Source organism: Camelina sativa, chromosome 7 (genome assembly GCF_030686135.1).
Source record: "Camelina sativa cultivar CO46 ecotype springtype chromosome 7, ASM3068613v1".
NCBI lineage: Eukaryota > Viridiplantae > Streptophyta > Magnoliopsida > Brassicales > Brassicaceae > Camelina > Camelina sativa.
The window spans coordinates 13967394-13985376 of NC_141886.1; positions in this window are offsets into that span (position 1 = coordinate 13967394).

A 17983-nucleotide genomic window follows, 5' to 3' on the forward strand; every position below is an offset into this window, starting at 1 on the left:
ATCGTCGCAACGATTAGTTTATCCTGCCATGAAGGCTTCTCGTGAACTTATATATCTGGCATACATGCCTTTCCAGGCTCCTACCTGCTGCAACTCCCCTTCTCGGGAATCCAGCACCACCGACCGAACAATCTTGCCACCTCAGCAACACATTCTTGACCGCACCGGTCATAAAACCCTGGCCCACCAGCCAACATAATCCTAAAATCCATGATTAAACCACCCTCACTCTCGAGGTCTACATTATGTCGTTATGTTTATACCCACGTTCTATACATTGCTTGCTCCCAACTCTTCCACTCTTAGGTCGCAACCTTTGAGTCATACCGATCTCACTCTCAGACCAGCGTCTTCGAGTTATACCGTCTCACTCTTGGACCACAATCCTCAAGATCTCGGTATCAGGGGAACTAGTCATCCCCTCAGGGGAACATTGTCCCCACTGCCACTCTCGGAGCCCATAGCCCCTCGAGCTATCGATATTCAGGAGAATCACCATCCCAACAGGAGCAACAATCCTCAACGACTATAAACATCTCTCGACACAAAGTACCTCATGTAGTCAGAGTATACATTGCAATGTTCCACCTGCCCACTCAACTTCTAGTATCCAACTGGATTAACCACTAAGCAGCAAAATATCTGTTCCAACTGCATATATCCACCTATCGCCTCTCTAGGCTCGATACCTCTTGAGAATAATCTCACACTTGCCATCTACCACTGCTCCATCCTCCTAACATAAGATGGAAGGTCCTCAACATCCGCAGCCCTCGGCTGCACCCCGCCACATGCGGCACAACTGGAGCCTACACTGGTACCCCTCTCGGTAACCGCTCCAACAGCACGCCAACAGATCCGCGAAGCGATCATCTCGACCCTGCGCTCCACCTGCTGCAACCCCACACCTGGGTTCCCAGCACCCCCGGCACGCTCACCGGCTAACCCCCTCTGATCCCTCCTGATACGCTTGCGACCCTCTGACGTACCTCCTCGTGGAACTCTGGACCACACACTCGCTGGCCTCGGGACCCGCCCGACAATGACCACGACCACGTCCCCGTCCACGACCAACAACTCAAACACCTTAGCCACTGATCTTCCAAGAACAGAGGCTAACAAGAATAAAACAAATCAATACCACACAAAGAAGCATAACAATAACTCACCGTGGAATCTCATTGAAGGCTCGAAGAGGATGTTCTAGGACTCCATGCCACACGCAATTGACTAACTCACATAATCAATCAAGACATGCAATCCTAAACATCACAACAGAAACCTAGTGAACCCAACCCTAGAACCATAAGGGATCTGATACCAAACTAAAACGACCCGACCCGTTTTTTAAATAATAAATAATAAATATATTAATATAATATGATAATAAACATCTAAGCTAGTGGTCCCATACCCACTAGCCACCTAACCACAATCATACCAAACAGCGGAAATAATAAAACCAATAAACCAATATCAATTAAACAGTAATAATTCCAAAATCATAAGCTAAAGATCCAATCAATATAAACCATCGAACCAGCAATCCTAAACAACATTTTAGGACTCAACTCTAGCAACCTAACAAAATAAAGACAACAACCAAACGAGACACTAGAACATCCTTTTCTTCATTGCCATGATCCCACGGTCACACTTTGCCTCTACCTGCACCACAAACACAATGAGATGCGTGAGTATTACCAGAAATACTCAGTGAGGCGATCCTCCCATCTACGAGCTATACACACAAGCAAATCAAGAGTACAACTACAAATAAAAAAAATAACAAACCAACCATTTAAACAGAACAACCAATAACACTTTCACCACACCTAGACATCATCACACAAAACAAGTCATACAACCCAATCGCTTAGATAAGCTCATGGTCACGCACTCACCTTTTCGACATGATTATAACAAGTATGAAAAGTTGAGACTCTCCTAACGTCTGCAACAGCCCAAAAACGCCCTACAACAAACCACACAACCAAAAACGACTTTATAGCAAAACTGGACAGAAACATTATAAAATAACAGTCTCAAAGACGAAACCCTAAAATACAAACCAACCGTTAACTATCAAATCCCTCCGGTGAAAAGCTAGCCCTAGACGTCCCGAAGTTTCTCACAAAATTTCAGCACGATCAGATCTCAGGTTAAACCGCAATCTATCCCGAAACACCCGCTGGTCTCAATCCGCGACTGATACGAAACGCCCCACGAAACTGCCAATAACTCTTTGAGTTTAAATCCAAATCCACTTCTGTAAAAAGTAGAGTGTACGAAAATCTCCTAGCTACAACTCTACAAAAAATCAATACTTTTAGAAACGATTTGACCAGTCGAATTCTGACAGTTCTGTTTCTCTCTTAACTCTAAGGAAAAAGCTTGATCTCCTTCTCTTTCTCCTTTACACCAAATAACCAACACTTAACTCTTTTTCTCTCCCTCTCTCTGATGAAAATGTCGACCAAAGCACAAAAGAGGAGCAAATGTCGACAAAAAGAAGGAGAATTAAGGTTTTTTGGTTTAGTTAGATTAAACCAAGATTTAATTAAACCAAAACTAATTAAATTTCACTCTTTTGGTTTATTCAACATAACTCAAACTCTATTTCCGGAACACGGATGTTACAGCTTACAACAAAAGGACATTGGAAGAAGACATGGGCTTCAGTTTCTAGTCTCCCACAGTGCGGGCAAGCTGAGGCAGTGGTGATCTGCATAATTTGGAGGTTATGACCAATAGGGAGGGCGTTTTGGGAGGCCTTCCAGAGAAGGAGTTTTGTTTTCGGTGAGATCTTGAGGTTCCATATCTCTTTTTTCCACATGAAATGGTTTTCCGGATTTTGAGTTGCAGATAGAGATGGTGAATTTTGTCCACCCGTCTTTTTTGCAGAGCTTTGTAGTAGCCTGACTTAGCGGAATAGGTTCCATCAGAGGTCGGTAGCCAAGCCCAAGAGTCTGATCCTCCCCGCTTGCTTGGTTTTAATTGGAGTATGTTTTCCTTATACAATGGACGAGTTCTTTTGATCAGTGGGATGTTCCACTCCTTGGACTGAGGGAGAAGCAGGTCTGCAACCCGCAGGTGCTGATCATCTTTTGATGGAGGACCGAGGGGAGCTAATGGGTGGTCTAACAAGAGCCATGGAGTTCCCCAAACAGGTGTTGTCTCACTGGTTCCAATTATCTTGCCCAAGTTTGATTTTAATAAATCCCTTCCTATGTATATACTCCTCCAACCGTGTGATGCATGATTTGGAACAGGGCTCTCCAAGAAAGGTGTGGTTTTACAGTATTTACCGGAAAACCTTTGCAAGGAGACATGAAGGTTGAATGAGGATACGCCAACTGATTTTTGCCAAAAGGGCGTCATTGAAACTCTGTAAGTCTCTGAATCCCAGACCGCCATCTTTAAAAGATTTTTTCATCTTGTTCCAAGCGATCCAGCACATTTTTCTCTTATCAGGTTTCTCATCCCACCACAAGTGGGTTAAAGCGGATTGGATGTGGCTATAGAGGGAGTTTGGAAGTTTAAAGCACGACATTGTGTAAGAGGGCATTGCTCCAAGAACTGATTTGAGCAAAGTTAGCTTCCCAGCCGAGGATAGAAACTTGGAAGCCCAACTAAGGGCTCGTTGCTTTATCCTGTCCACAATCATACTAAAAAAATCCTTCTTTTTCCTTTCGAACAATTCTGGTAATCATAGATACTTTCCTTGTCCTCCTACTTTGATGATGCCAAGCTCGTGCTTTACCCATTCTTTGATATCATTTTTGGTTTTGCTTGAGAAGGTAACAGAGGATTTATCTTGGTTTATCTTTTGTCCTGAGGCTGCTTCATACTTATGTAGGATGTACTTTAGATGTCTGACACTAGTTTTATCCTACGTTACACGGAATCGTCTGAGATGCTCTGATTCCCGCTCCGGAATCAAAAATGGAAACGGAAACGTTCGGAAGCGCTTGGAATCGCGTGATTCCTATAGAGTGATGGTCGAAAACGTCATGGGAGCGCACGATTCTGAGTTGGAATCGTGAGTTGACAAATCCGGAATCGTGGTTTCTTTCTGTTTCAGACAAATCTAAACGAAGAAGACGACCTACGTTATTTTTTTTTGCTTTTAAATTTGAGGTCCAATTTTGTTTAACCATTGAGGCCCATGGAGCCCAACTAGTTGAATGCTTTTTCATATATTTTCCACGTTTGGCTTTTTTTCTTAGGTCAATTATGTAATAAAACAATTTTTAAAAGTTCAATTATTTTTCCTACTTCTTGTTCCTCTGCGTGGCCAAAACAAATATTATTATATTATATAAACTACAAATCACCCAATTTGCATAATACAAGTTATAAATTGTCTTTTGTGTTTTATGTTCAAATAATGTATTGCATTTTATTGTCTATTATGTTTGGTATATATATATATATACGCTTTTAACACGTACCCGCTTCCTAATTTTTTTTAGAAAAAATCGATTCCTCGCTTCCAAACACTTCTGCTTCCGCGTACCCGCTTCCGTTTCCATGCAGCTTAGGTTTTATCTGATTTACAGAAAAACATAGTATCATCGGCGAACAAAAGATGGTTGACCCGTGGACTCCCTTTTGAAACACGGATCCCAGGTAGTTTGCCATGGTTTTGGGCTTTGTTACATAAACCTGAGAGGACTTCGCTACATAGGATGAAGATGTAAGGAGATAACGGATCACCTTGTCTGATCCCTCGACTTGGCTTCACCAAACCTTTTGCCTGTCCATTAAGGAGGTAGGAGTAGAACACTGAGGTGATGCATTGCATGATCACGTTTGTCCACTGGGGGTGAAAACCCATTCTGGTTAGTACTTCCTCTATAAAACTCCATTCTAGTCTGTCGTAAGCTTTACTTATGTCAGTTTTAATTCTCATGTATACTCTTTCTTGTGCAATAGACTGTTTCAGATAATGGAGGGGTTCGTGAGTGATGAGGACATTATCCGTGATTGCTCTACCAAGGACAAAAGCGGATTGGTTCTGAGAGATACAGGTTTGTAGGATAGGTTGTAGGCGCTTCGAGATAATTTTTGCAATGATCTTATAAAAGATCGAGCAAAGGGCTATTGGGCGATAGTCTGCCACTCGTTTCGGGCTAGTGATCTTTGGGATTAATCTAACATGAGTGTGGTTGAAGTGTGCAGGGAGGGAGCCAGAGATGAAGAAGGCTTGGATTTCCGTTGTTACCTTCTCACTGAGTGTATCCCAAATTGTTTGGTAGAAGCTTGCTGAGAATCAATCAGGTCCTAGTGCTTTTTTTGGATGGATGTCGAAGCAAGCATTCTTGATTTCGGCAGAGGTAAAAAGTTCTTGGTAATAGGAAGAGATGGTGTGAACAATTTCATGTTCTTCGTAAATAGCATCCCCTGCTCTGATTCGAGGACAGAAATATTATTGTTAGCTTTTCAACTCTTTGTTGCAGCGTGAAAGAAGCCGGTGTTCTTATCTCCAAATACTAGCCAGAGTTGACGGCTGCATTGTTTCCATAACTCCTCTTCTTTTTGATATGCGACAGCTAGCTTTCTGTTTAGATTATCTAGGAGGGTTTGGGGGCTGGAATCAGTAGTCATGGCTTCCTCTAGCTGTTCTCTGAGGTCATTTATGACTTGTTGACTATTTGCTTTGTTCTTCAATTTGCAGTATATTGTCAATTGAACATTTAGACCAATATCATTTGATAACGTTCACATATACATATAACATATTGATTGGTTTCGTAAAAACCACCGAAAAGAAAAATGATGAATATACTACTTAATGGCATGCAAAATGACGATGAACCACACATAATGAATATTTTATGAATATGAATTTTTGATTGGGAAGATTTGATTGAACACAACATTTGATCTCGTCATATTTACACACTACGTCATTAGAGTATCTTCTAAAATCTATAATACTCATGAGTGTCAAAAGCAAGAGGGTTTAGGGAATTGTTCTCTTGTATTATTATCTATCCCACAGAATATAACATATATATATAGTGATACAACATTAGGGTTTTAGGTTATACACCAGATCTACTAATGAGCTGATAATGGGCATCCATACAACAATATAATCATTCATAACACTCCCCCTTGAATGACCATTATAAAAATGTAGTCCCAAATGCGCATATGAGATGCTGCCACGTTAAAAACCTTACCAGGAAAACCCAGTGGAAAAAACCATAGTTAAGGAAAAAGAGTGCAGCGCGCTTTTACTCCCCCTCTTGAGTACATCACTTGAAATCTTCAAAATGTCGTAATCCAATATGATGAAGTAACTTCTTGAAGTAGTGGTTAAAAACGCCTTGCTAAATGGTTTACCAAATCTTCACTTCAACAAATTTGTAAGACATGTATATCACCGTACATCACCATTCTTCTATAAGTTGTTGGTCTCTTAGATGACTCATCTTGATCATTATCTTCATCTCTCACGATCTCATCAATGTATATCAAAGACTTTGAAGATGATAGTCTTTCACCATTGGAATCATAATATTCCTCTGCAGATATTTATCTTTCGCGTGTTCTTTCGTTGTATCATTAAAAACCTTTCAAGGAAAAACTCATTGGGATAAAAACCATGATAAGGGAAAAGAGGTACAACCACGCGTATGATCATATTTCTCCTCCTGAAAGCATCATATATATCATCTTTTTTGTACTGTTATAAACAGCGCTTTCAGGTAGAAACTCATATGATCATCATATATTCTACTGGGTCATCGAACTTCAAGTCATTTGAACCCCTTTTATATAAAAGATCTATTTGAACTTTAAGCCCAAATATTCTCTTACATACAATCTTCCAAACAATCATCTTATACATCGGAGTTATTATTCATAATCTCCTTGTAAAACTTTTTCTTTCAACTCTACTTCTTATTATGGTACTACAAGACCATTTTTCTATGTAAGATGATGTAAGAATCTTGAGATAACATCTCATTCATCATATGTCAAATCAATAACCTCAAGAAATTTCATGAAAGATCTGATCTTATACAATCTGGTTTCTCCATCTTTCAGGAGTAATATTTCATCATTGATCATTTCTCTATATATTCCTTGGTATGTGAAATCTCTACCAGAGATAAGATATCAACCTATTTTGCACTTGTTCTTATAGCTTTATTTTAACAAGAACCACTTGTAAGTGCAGAAGAGAAAAGAGACACATACAATTTTTCTTTTAACGAGGTTCAGCAAATGCCTACGTCCTCAAACTTTCTTGAAAATACTTCTTGAATATTATCTCTTTAAAAGATTTAAACTATTTCATAGTTATTTCTTTCAACGATTAACCAATCATTCTTTGTGTACACTTTTCAATAAAACTTTTGGTATTAACCGCCGTTATGATCCCGATTTTCATCCATAACATCATCAACTGCAACACTGTATGCAAACATATTACGACGTCGATTTGCTTTTTGGTTCCTTTTCATTTTAGACATGACTCAACTTGTTGAGATTTCTTTTCATTAAGATTCTCAGGTACATGAATCTCTTTCTCACTCATGTCTACATCTCTTCTAGAGATTTTCCATAACTCTTTGCTTCCTTGGTGCCATATTAATTTATGCTCCCTTTTCTTTTTCGAGGATGCTTATATTTGGAACCATAAGTCTATCACACTTCATGTGATCCTTAGACTTACTAGCAGTTGATCTTATCTTTCTATGATATTAATTTCAATTGGAGCACAACTGGTATATGTGACTTTGTCACTCAAGGTCAGAAAATGGCTATTGAATGCTTTTAGCATCTTTGCAAACTTTACCAATAAATTATCTTTTTAATTTCTAGCGCAAATTTCTTAGTACGAGGATCAAGATAATTTCGTACAATATATTTCTCTACCAACTGTTTATTTTCTCCCCCTCATGTTGGAAAAACTGACTCACTAAACCAACAGTCTCAGTATCTCGAGATATTCAATCATCAAGAGGGATTTATATCCAACATATTTCCAACATTCTTTCAAATCCCATTTTAATCACTGTGGTGGAGCAACTCAATATGTATAACATATTTAGATGGGATAAATATGTAACACCCGTAAACCAAAACTGTGCGTTTTGGGAGAGGGTGTCCCCTTGGTGTCGGTCGACACCACTTATTTCTGATTCGACCAGATTGACTTAATTGATCGTGTTAGTCCGGTTTGGTTTAGAAGAACCAGTAAACCGAGTTATGTAAGTAAATTGTCGAGAGGAAGGGTTTTGGGAAGTTGTCTTGTTCGCCGTTTATCGTTTTTGAGAGAAAAAGAGAGAAAACAAGTGTTCTTGAGCTTTTGAGAGAGATTGGTGAGATTCCTTGCTGTTTCTTGAGAGATCCAAGGCTAGGAATGAGTAAGAAGCTTGCTAGGAAGGTTGTATTCGTTGCTGTAGGTCTGAATCTTCGTGCAAAGAGGAGAGTGCATGACCATGGCTAATCTAAGCCTTTGATTCCTTGTCCTTGCTTGTTTGTTGTTGTTTTGTGTGTTTTTTCTTGCTGGGATTGGTTGCTACAGGTTCCTATAGAAGTATATGGCTTGGGTTTTGAGTATAGGGCGATTTGGAAGAGGTTGGGAGCTCGACTCTCAGCTTCGAGCGGATCGTGGTTGCAGAGTTAGTGTCGATCGACACCATGTGGTGTCGGTCGACACCAGCAAATTAGGCATCGATCGAAACTGTGGGGTAGTGTCGGTCGACACTTGGCTGGTGTCGGTTGACACCTCCCTTCCAGCGAGATGATGTTTGATTTCCTGGTTTGTATGTCTTGTTTGTTGATTGTTTGGAACATTGGTATCATTGTTGCTTGTGTGTATAGCCCAATAGATGGGAGGATTGCCTCACTGAGTGTTTATCAAATACTCATGCATCTCAATATGTGTTTGTGGTGCAGGTAAAGGCAAAGTGTGATCATGAAATCAAGGCGATGAAGAGGAGGATGTTCTAGGGACTCGATTGGATGTTGTCTGGCGTTGCTAGGTTGCTAGAGTTGGGTCATTAGAAACATTGCTAGGTTGCCGGTTTCATGTTTCCTGATGATTGATTATTCGATTGTTGTTATGGATTATTATTGGTTATTTTATTATTGGATATTTATTGGTATTGTTATTTCCGCTGTTGGTTGTGGTTGCGGATAGGTGGCTAGTGGGTATGGGACCACTAGTTGTAGTTATTTATTATTTATTATTTATTATTAAAAAAATGGGTCGGGTCATTTCAGTTTGGTATCAGAGCCCTTACGGTTCTAGGTTTGGGTTCACTAGGCTTTGTGCTGTAGATGTTTGGGATTGCATGTCTTGATTCTCCTGAATACCGATAGCTCGAGGGGCTGGGTAGTTCCCCTGAGGGGATGGTGATTCTCCTGAATACCGATAGCTCGAGGGGCTGGGGGCTCCGAGAGTGGCAGAGGGGATGATATTCCCCTGAGGGGATGGGTAGTTCCCCTGATACCGAGATCTTGAGGATTGTGGTCCAAGAGTGAGACGGTATAACTTGAAGACGCTGGTCTGAGAGTGAGATCGGTATGGCTCGAAGGTTGCGACCTAAGGGTGGAGGAGTTGGGAGCAAGCAATGCCTAGGGCGTGAGTATAAACATGACGATCGAACGTAGACCTCGAGAGATTGACGGTGGTTTAATCTTGGGTTTTGGATGTGTTGACCAATGGGTCAGGGTTTTATGACCAGAGCGGTTACGAATGTGTGGCTGTTGCGCCAGGATTGTGAGGCCGGTGGTGCTGGAGTCCCGAGAAGGGGAGTTGCAGCAGGTTTGAACCGGGAAAGGCATGTTTGCCAGATACATAAGTTCACGAGAAGCCTTCATGGCAGGATAAACTAATCGTTGCGACGATGCTGGATGAAGTTCATTGGAGATGGACAGGGTTGCTAGATTCAGGGTTTTGGTAAGCTTGCTGGAGAAAATAAGTCAAGTGGGTTGAGTTGGCGGTCTGCAAAGCATTTGATACGGTGAATCGGAATATGCGAACGTATGGTACTTGTTTCTTTTATTACGCTCGTATTGATGATTTGCTGTGGAGAATTACTAAGCGGAAAGCTAAGTTTAGATTAAGTTAGCTTGTGAAAGTTTTCCTAAGAGACAAGTTACTAGAGGTTCGTGTATGGACAAAAGATGTTGATATTCGGGTGGTGGTGAGTTGATGTCAGCATACTTGATTATTAGTTTAGTAGAGCTGAGGCGGTAAATAGGGGATTCATTCGTTTTATCACCGTGGGAAGCATCGGTGTTGGTCGTCAAGTAGAAGGACGAGGTATGGGTTTATGAATTTATGGTGATGCCGTTTCGGGTTGACTAACGCACCAACAGCGTTTATGAGATTGATGAACAGCGTGTTTCAGGAGATTCTGGATGTGTCAGTCATCATTTTCATCGACGACATCCTGGTATTTTCTAAGAGTCATGAAGAGCATGCAGTGCATTTGAGGGCAGTTCTGGAGAAACTGCGGGAACATAAGTTTTTTGCTAAGTTGAGCAAGTGCAGTTTTTGGCAGCGTGAGATGGGTTTTCTAGGTCATATTATTTTTGCAAAGGAAGTTTCTGTAGATCCGGAAAAGATTCAGGCTATCAGGGATTGGCCTATACCGCAGAGTGCCACAGAGTTCAGGAGTTTCCTTGGTCTGACAGGTTACTACAGGAGGTTTGTGCAGGGGTTTGCTAGCAGAGCACGTCCGTTGACTAAGTTGACAGGGAAGGATGTTCCTTTTGTTTGGTCACAGGAGTGTGAGGAAGGCTTTGCAAGCCTCAAGGAGATGTTGACTACTACGCCAATTTTGGTTTTGCCTGAGCAAGGAGAACCCTATGTGGTTTATACAGATGCATCCAGAGTTGGTTTGGGGTGTGTGTTGATGCAGCATGGAAAGGTGATTGCCTATATTTCGCGGCAGTTGCGGAAGCATGAGGACAACTATCCTACTCATGACTTGGAGATGGGTGTTGTAGTGTTTGCCCTGAAGATTTGGAGATCTTATCCTTATGGTGCAAAGGTACAGGTGTATACAGATCATAAGAGCCTGAAGTATATATTCACTCAGCCCGAGCTGAATGTGAGACAGAGGTGGTGGCATATTATGATTTGGAGATAGCCTATCATCCTGGTAAGGCTAACTTGGTTGCAGATGCTCTGAGTCGGAAGAGGGTAGTTTCGGCTCAGGAGCAGGAGATGGAGTCTCTTGTAGAAGATATCAGTGCGTTGAGTTTGTGTGCTGTGTCTCAGGAACCATTGGGTTTGGAGGCAGTTGATAGAGCAGATCTTCTGAAGCAGAGTGCGTTTGGCTCAGGAGAAGGACTTTGGGCTGGTGAATGCCTCAAAGGATATTGATTCAGAGTATCAGGTCTCAGATAATTGTACTATCTTGGTGCACGGTCGGATTTGTGTGCCCAAGGATGAGGAGTTGGGGCAGGAGATCCTGAGAGAGGCTCATGGGAGCAAGTTTTCTATTCATCTAGGAGCGACTAAGATGTACCGTGATCTCAAGAGGTACTATCATTGGGTCGGGATGAAGAAGGATGTAGCTAGTTGGGTCACGAGGTGCGATGTGTGCCAGCTAGTGAAGGCTGAGCATCAGGTTCCAGGAGGGTTACTGAAGAGTCTTCCCATTCCAGAGTGGAAGTGGGATATAATTACTATGGACTTCGTGGTAGGTTTCCTAGTGTCCAGGACGTTTAATGCTATTTGGGTCATTATGGACTGGTTGACTAAGTCGGCACATTTTTTAGCCATTAAGAAAACTGATGGAGCAGCGGTCTTGGCTAAGAAGTATGTGAAGGAGATAGTCAGGTTGCATGGGGTGCCAGCGAGCATTGTGTCTGATAGGGATTCTAAGTTCACTTCGGTGTTCTGGAGAGCGTTTCAGGCAGAGATGGGCACTAAGGTGCATATGAGTACAGCTTATCATCCCCAGACAGATGGACAGTCAGAGAGGAAAATTCAGACGCTGGAGGATTTGCTGAGGATGTGTGTGTTGGACTGGGGAGGCCATTGGGCAGATCACCTGAGCTTGGTAGAGTTTGCTTACAACAACAGTTATCAGGCAAGTATTAAGATGGCTCATTATGAGGCTTTGTATGGGAGGTTGTGTTGTACACCGTTATGCTGGACTCAGGTGGGGGGAGAGGAGATTTTGTTCAGGAGACATCAGAGAAGATTCGGGTTCTCAAGCTGAACATGAAGGAGGCTCAGGATCGGCAGAGGAGTTATGCCGATAGGAGGAGGAGAGATCTTGAGTTTCAGGTAGGAGACAGAGTATACCTCAAAATGGTCATGTTGCGGGGTCCGAACAGGTCATTGACTGAGACTAAGTTGAGTCCAAGGTATATGGGTCCGTTCAGAGTGATTGAGCGTGTTGGACCAGAGGCTTATAGACTGGAGTTACCTGAGGTAATGCGTGCGTTCCATAAGGTTTTCCATGTTTCTATGTTAAGGAAGTGTCTCCGTGAGTATGATCAGTTGTTATCTAAGAATCCTGAGGATCTTTAGCCTAACATGACTTTGGAGGCGAGACCAGTGAGGGTTCTCGAGAGGAGGATCAAGGAACTTCGGAAGAAGAAGATTCTTTTGATGAGAGTCCTTTGGGACTGTGATGGTGTTGAGGAGCAGACTTGGGAGCCTGAGGCGAGGATGAAGGCAAGGTTTAAGAAGTGGTATGAGAAGAAAGCCGCGACTTGAGCTTGTCTAGCCTGGTCCCATCTGTAATCCGTGGCTGGAGCGGGAATGGAGTATTCCAGCCCATCTCTCTTGTTTACTTGGTCGCTTGGGATGGTTGGTTGTGTGACTAAGTAACAAGATGAGGTGGTGCTCGGGGTTCAAAGTTTCCGTGAGGCGGGGTTTTTGGAGGAAAGTTTCCTGAATTAGGAGTTTCCAAAAGTGGAAAGTTTCCAAAAGTGGAAAGTGTTAAAAATGGAAAGTTTTAAGTGAGTTAAAATTTGTCCATTTTAGTGGAGAGAGCCTTGGAGGGGCTTGTGAGGCCTTAGTGGCGGACTTTTTAGTCATTGGATGGCCTTAGTGGCGGTCTTTTGAGACATTGTGTGGCCTTTGTGGCGGGCTGTTTAGCCAGATGTGTGGCCTTTGTGGCGGGCTGTTTAGCCAGAGTGCATGTTTAGGCAGTCCTTCGGGACAGATGGTCTTTGTGATGGTCCTGGTTAGGACATTTGTTTGGCCTTGGTGGCGGTCCTGTTTAGGACATTTGTTTGGCCTTGGTGGCGGTCCTGTTTAGGACATTTGTTTGGCCTTGGTGGCGGTCCTGTTTAGGACATGTGTTTGGCCTTTGTGGCGGCCCTTGTGGCAGTGAGATGATCCATGTGTGGTCATGAGGTATCCCAGTGAGGGGATATGTGGTTGGTAGGACATTGAGATGTCTTACGCGAGCCACGGGAAGGAAACCTGGATAGGGATAGGACTCAGACGTGTTCAGAATTGTTTGCTCGCGACTCTTGGGGGACTTAGGTTCTCCTAGTACTGCCATATTGTGATTTTGTGGCTTGGGAGTATGGTTGGTATATCAACTTCGGATGACGATCCGGGGACGCGCTGTAGGGTGGTAACCCGAGAGACGAATATTGGGCTTCCTTACATATATATATTATGGCATGCGGAGGCCCGATGAGGAGCCAACATTATGGTATGCCGACTTAGGTATGATGAGGAGCCAATAAAAACTCAAGGTTTAGGCCTATGAGTAAAGGAAAGTCAAAAAGTCGAGAGCAAATAATGCCTAGAGCGTGAGTCTATCGCCTAGAGGTGACCTTTCGTGGATCGGTCGGAGGAGTGCGGGCTGTGGTAACGGTGGCACGGGGGTCCTTGACTGGTGGTTGGTTGAGATTCGAGGACAAATCTATGTTGGTGGGGGAGAATTATAACACCCGTAAACCAAAACTGTGCATTTTGGGAGAGGGTGTCGATCGACACCAAGGGGGTGTCGGTCAACACCACTTATTTCTGGTTCGACCAGATTGACTTAATTGATCGTGTTGGTCCGGTTTGGTTTACGAGAACCAGTAAACCGAGTTATGTAAGTCAATTGTCGAGAGGAAGGGTTTTGGGAAGTTGTCTTGTTCGCCGTTTATCGTTTTTGAGAGAAAAAGAGAGAAAACAAGTGTTCTTGAGCTTTTGAGAGAGATTGGTGAGATTCCTTGCTGTTTCTTGAGAGATCCAAGGCTACGAAGGAGTTAGAAGCTTGCTAGGAAGGTTGGATTCGTTGTTGTTGGTCTGAATCTTCCTGCAAATAGGTGAGTGCATGACCATGGCTACTCTAAGCCTTTGATTCCTTGTTCTTGCTTGTTTGTTGTTGTTTTGTGTGTTTTTTTCTTGCTGAGATTGGTTGCTACAGGTTCCTATGGACGTATATGGCTTGGGTTTTGAGTATTGGGCGATTTGGAGGAGGTTGGGAGCGAGATTTGACCCTCGGCTTCGAGCGGATCGCGGTTGCAGAGTGAGTGTCGATCGACACCAGCAAATTAGGCATCGATCGACACTGTGGGGTAGTGTCGGTCGACACATCCCTTCCAGCGAGATGATGTTTGATTTCCTGGTTTGTATGTCTTGTTTGGTTATTGTTTGGAACATTGGTATCACTGTTGCTTGTGTGTATAGCCTAGTAGATGGAAGGATTGCCTCACTGAGTGTTTATCAAGTACCCATGCATCTCAATATGTATTTATGGTGCATGTAAAGGCAAAGTGTGATCGTGAAACCAAGGCGATGAAGAGGAGAATGTTCTAGAGACTCGATTGGATGTTGTCTGGCGTTGCTAGGTTGCTAGAGTTGGGTCATTAGAAACATTGCTAGGTTGCCGGTTTCATGTTTCCTGATAATTGATTATTCGATTGTTGTTATGGATTATTATTGTTTATTTTATTATTGGATATTTATTGGTATTGTTATTTCCGCTGTTGGTTGTGGTTGTGGTTGTGGATAGGTGGCTAGTGGATATGAGACCACTAGTTGTAGTTATTTATTATTATTATTTATTATTAAAAAAACGGGTCGGGTAGTTTCAATATATGGTTTCTAACCCAAACCAATTATAATGGGGAGTAGTCATGATAATTTGTTGGCATTATGCAAATTTATTGACATATAGAGTCATTTGTCAATTACATAGCCTGGTTTCACCATCATTGTCAATTAACCAAATACCCTTGCAAACTCAAGGTTGCATGTTAATAAGAAAAATATATGGTGGATGATCTGTCCACAATATCTCTTTGTATACGTACCAGAAAACTGACACTATCCAAATTCATGGGGCTGGTGAAAGCCATATAATCGGCTTGCTTTGTAAAGCAGCACACATAAGAAATCACTACAAAAACTCTTTAGATTCTCTAATAAATCTTTTCAGAAATTTCTGATTATTCTTTTGCATCACTACTGAACCGGAATGGTTTAACCGGTCATGTCAAACAGTGAGATTTTCACAAAGCATTTTATCTTCTAGATAATGCATGTAATCTCTAAAATACTTTTATTGTCTTGGGTAATACTTATGTTTTTAAAGTATTTTCTTCGCATATTGTCTCAACATGATTACTTTTCAAATCCTCAATATTTGCTTTTTCATATGAGTGATTAAACTCATTTTGGGTATGAACATAATCTTATATTTGTTCCATCACCTCTGTATGTGGGATTCATGAATTCTCCCCTCGAGATGATGACACTTCATGTCTATCAATCTCGATTTGAATTCCACTTTGTAATCAATAACATTCTCAAATTGGGTAATTTATTATATCTTAGACCCTTTTAACTTTGAGACTAATTGGGAGATTATAACACGTAATTCTCAAATTATGTTCCCATAGGCAATAGTATATATACTCTTTAAGAGCTTTCAATACTTTTTCTACTACTTCTTAATATTGTAGTAGAATAGTGGAAATTGTCTCACACTAGTTTCTTTCATCGTCATATATATATATATATATATATATATATATATATATATATATATATATATATATATATATATATAGAGAGAGAGAGAGAGAGATAAGTACATTTTGTACTTATTATTCATTTCTAGTGGAGAAACTAGTCGACATTGACCGTGACTTAATATATCATATCCACATTCATGACCACTTTTATAGCAACTTTCTCGACTAATGTCATTAGTGTTGCTTTCTTTTTCTTTTATAACATAATTCACATAAATAAAGCAACCCAATAGGATGTGATTCATGATCAACATCTCACTATTTTACTCATTCACAAATAACAAGATTATAAAATTTTAAAAATATATTTTTCACTATATTGTGTTTACATGACAACAATATTTTGTGACAAGTAAATTATGTATTTTCTAATATCTTTCCATCAAAGATATCATTTTCAATTATATAATCTTGGTAATAATTAGAATCAAGTTGATTTGTATTCTTTTATAGAATTTTAATCATTTACTGTCTTTAGATTATTTTAAAGAACTATTGAATTTTTATGGTCATATTCTTTGTCTTAAACCTCTTCATAGAAGTGATGCCAAGAAAGCATGATCAATAATCATTATTTAGTAATTTGTTATTAAATTTTCAATTTATTCACCAAAGAAGGTTGGAGATATGATTTAAAATATTTCATCATGATATTTTATCATGATATATGAAATATTTTATCATGATATTATATATAATTTAATTAGATTTAATTTATGATTAAACAAATAAAGTAATTCACAAACATTATAACAATCATATAAATGAATGTTAAATAAGTATTAAGTTAAATAAGTATTAAGCATCATATCTATATATATATATATATATATATATTAGGGACCTTTTATTAAATGTATTTAAAAGTATGTATATATATATATATCTATATATATATCACTTTTATATATTATATTTGGGGTATATTTCACACTAAAAAAAATTATAGGTTTCTTTTAATATAATTTTCATAAAAAGGGGTTTTGTTTTGTTTTTTTTTTCTTAAAAGCAGTAAAATAAAATTTTGGGTCTTAGGGCCAAGCAACTTTGCCCAACCCCCTCTAAGCAGGGGCTAACTATAACTATAAGCGTGAGAGATATTTTAAACATGGAAAATACTTTTCTCAATAGGAAGAATGATTGGAATTCGGAGACACCTTGGCTATAAGATTTTAGCGGAAATTTATCGATCATATACTCGATCAGTATAGAGCCGTTTTCCTCTAACGATTCTTTGCTTAATAATCTTTTATGTTAAATCCTATACTTCAAAACAGTAAGAAATATATAGTCAAATCACAATTCTTTGTATAAATATATTTAAGATTTCATAAATGATCGAGTAGCATTTTAAACTATGCCTATGTATGTACGACCCAACGAATCCTAATGAATGAATAAGCATAATCTAATCGATCAGAGTAAACATAGAAATTGATCCTAAATCAATCTCGTAATAAATCAACATATGGATCAAATCATTACCCATATTCAGAACACACGATTAAATTGACCATACAATAAAATAATAATGTTTTCAGTTCGTGAGAATATGAACCTAACCATACATAGTAATAAACATGAGTCGATCGACTACAAGACATATATTTCTCTTTAACTAATATACAGGTTATTGATATGCACCGCAATTAAATAATATAAAACATGAATACTTCACGTATTGAGCAATCAATAAGAAAAGACCAAACAGCGTGAATGATCCATAGCAGAGTACACAATAAACAATTCTAAATAATATCAAACCGAACCATAAAGCAATGAGATTGTAAGTGGATAACAAATGGATCTACTTGTCATGCCACAATTTAATCCACAGATTGAATATTAACGCAAACAGATTTTACTAATAATACAAATTAATTAGATCTTGTAATGTCGTAATTAATGGATCTGTACATAATTAAACTTTTACAAATTAAACAAGTGGAAGGTAAAGGGTGATCATGATTAAGTACATAATTATTCATTCCACGTTATGACA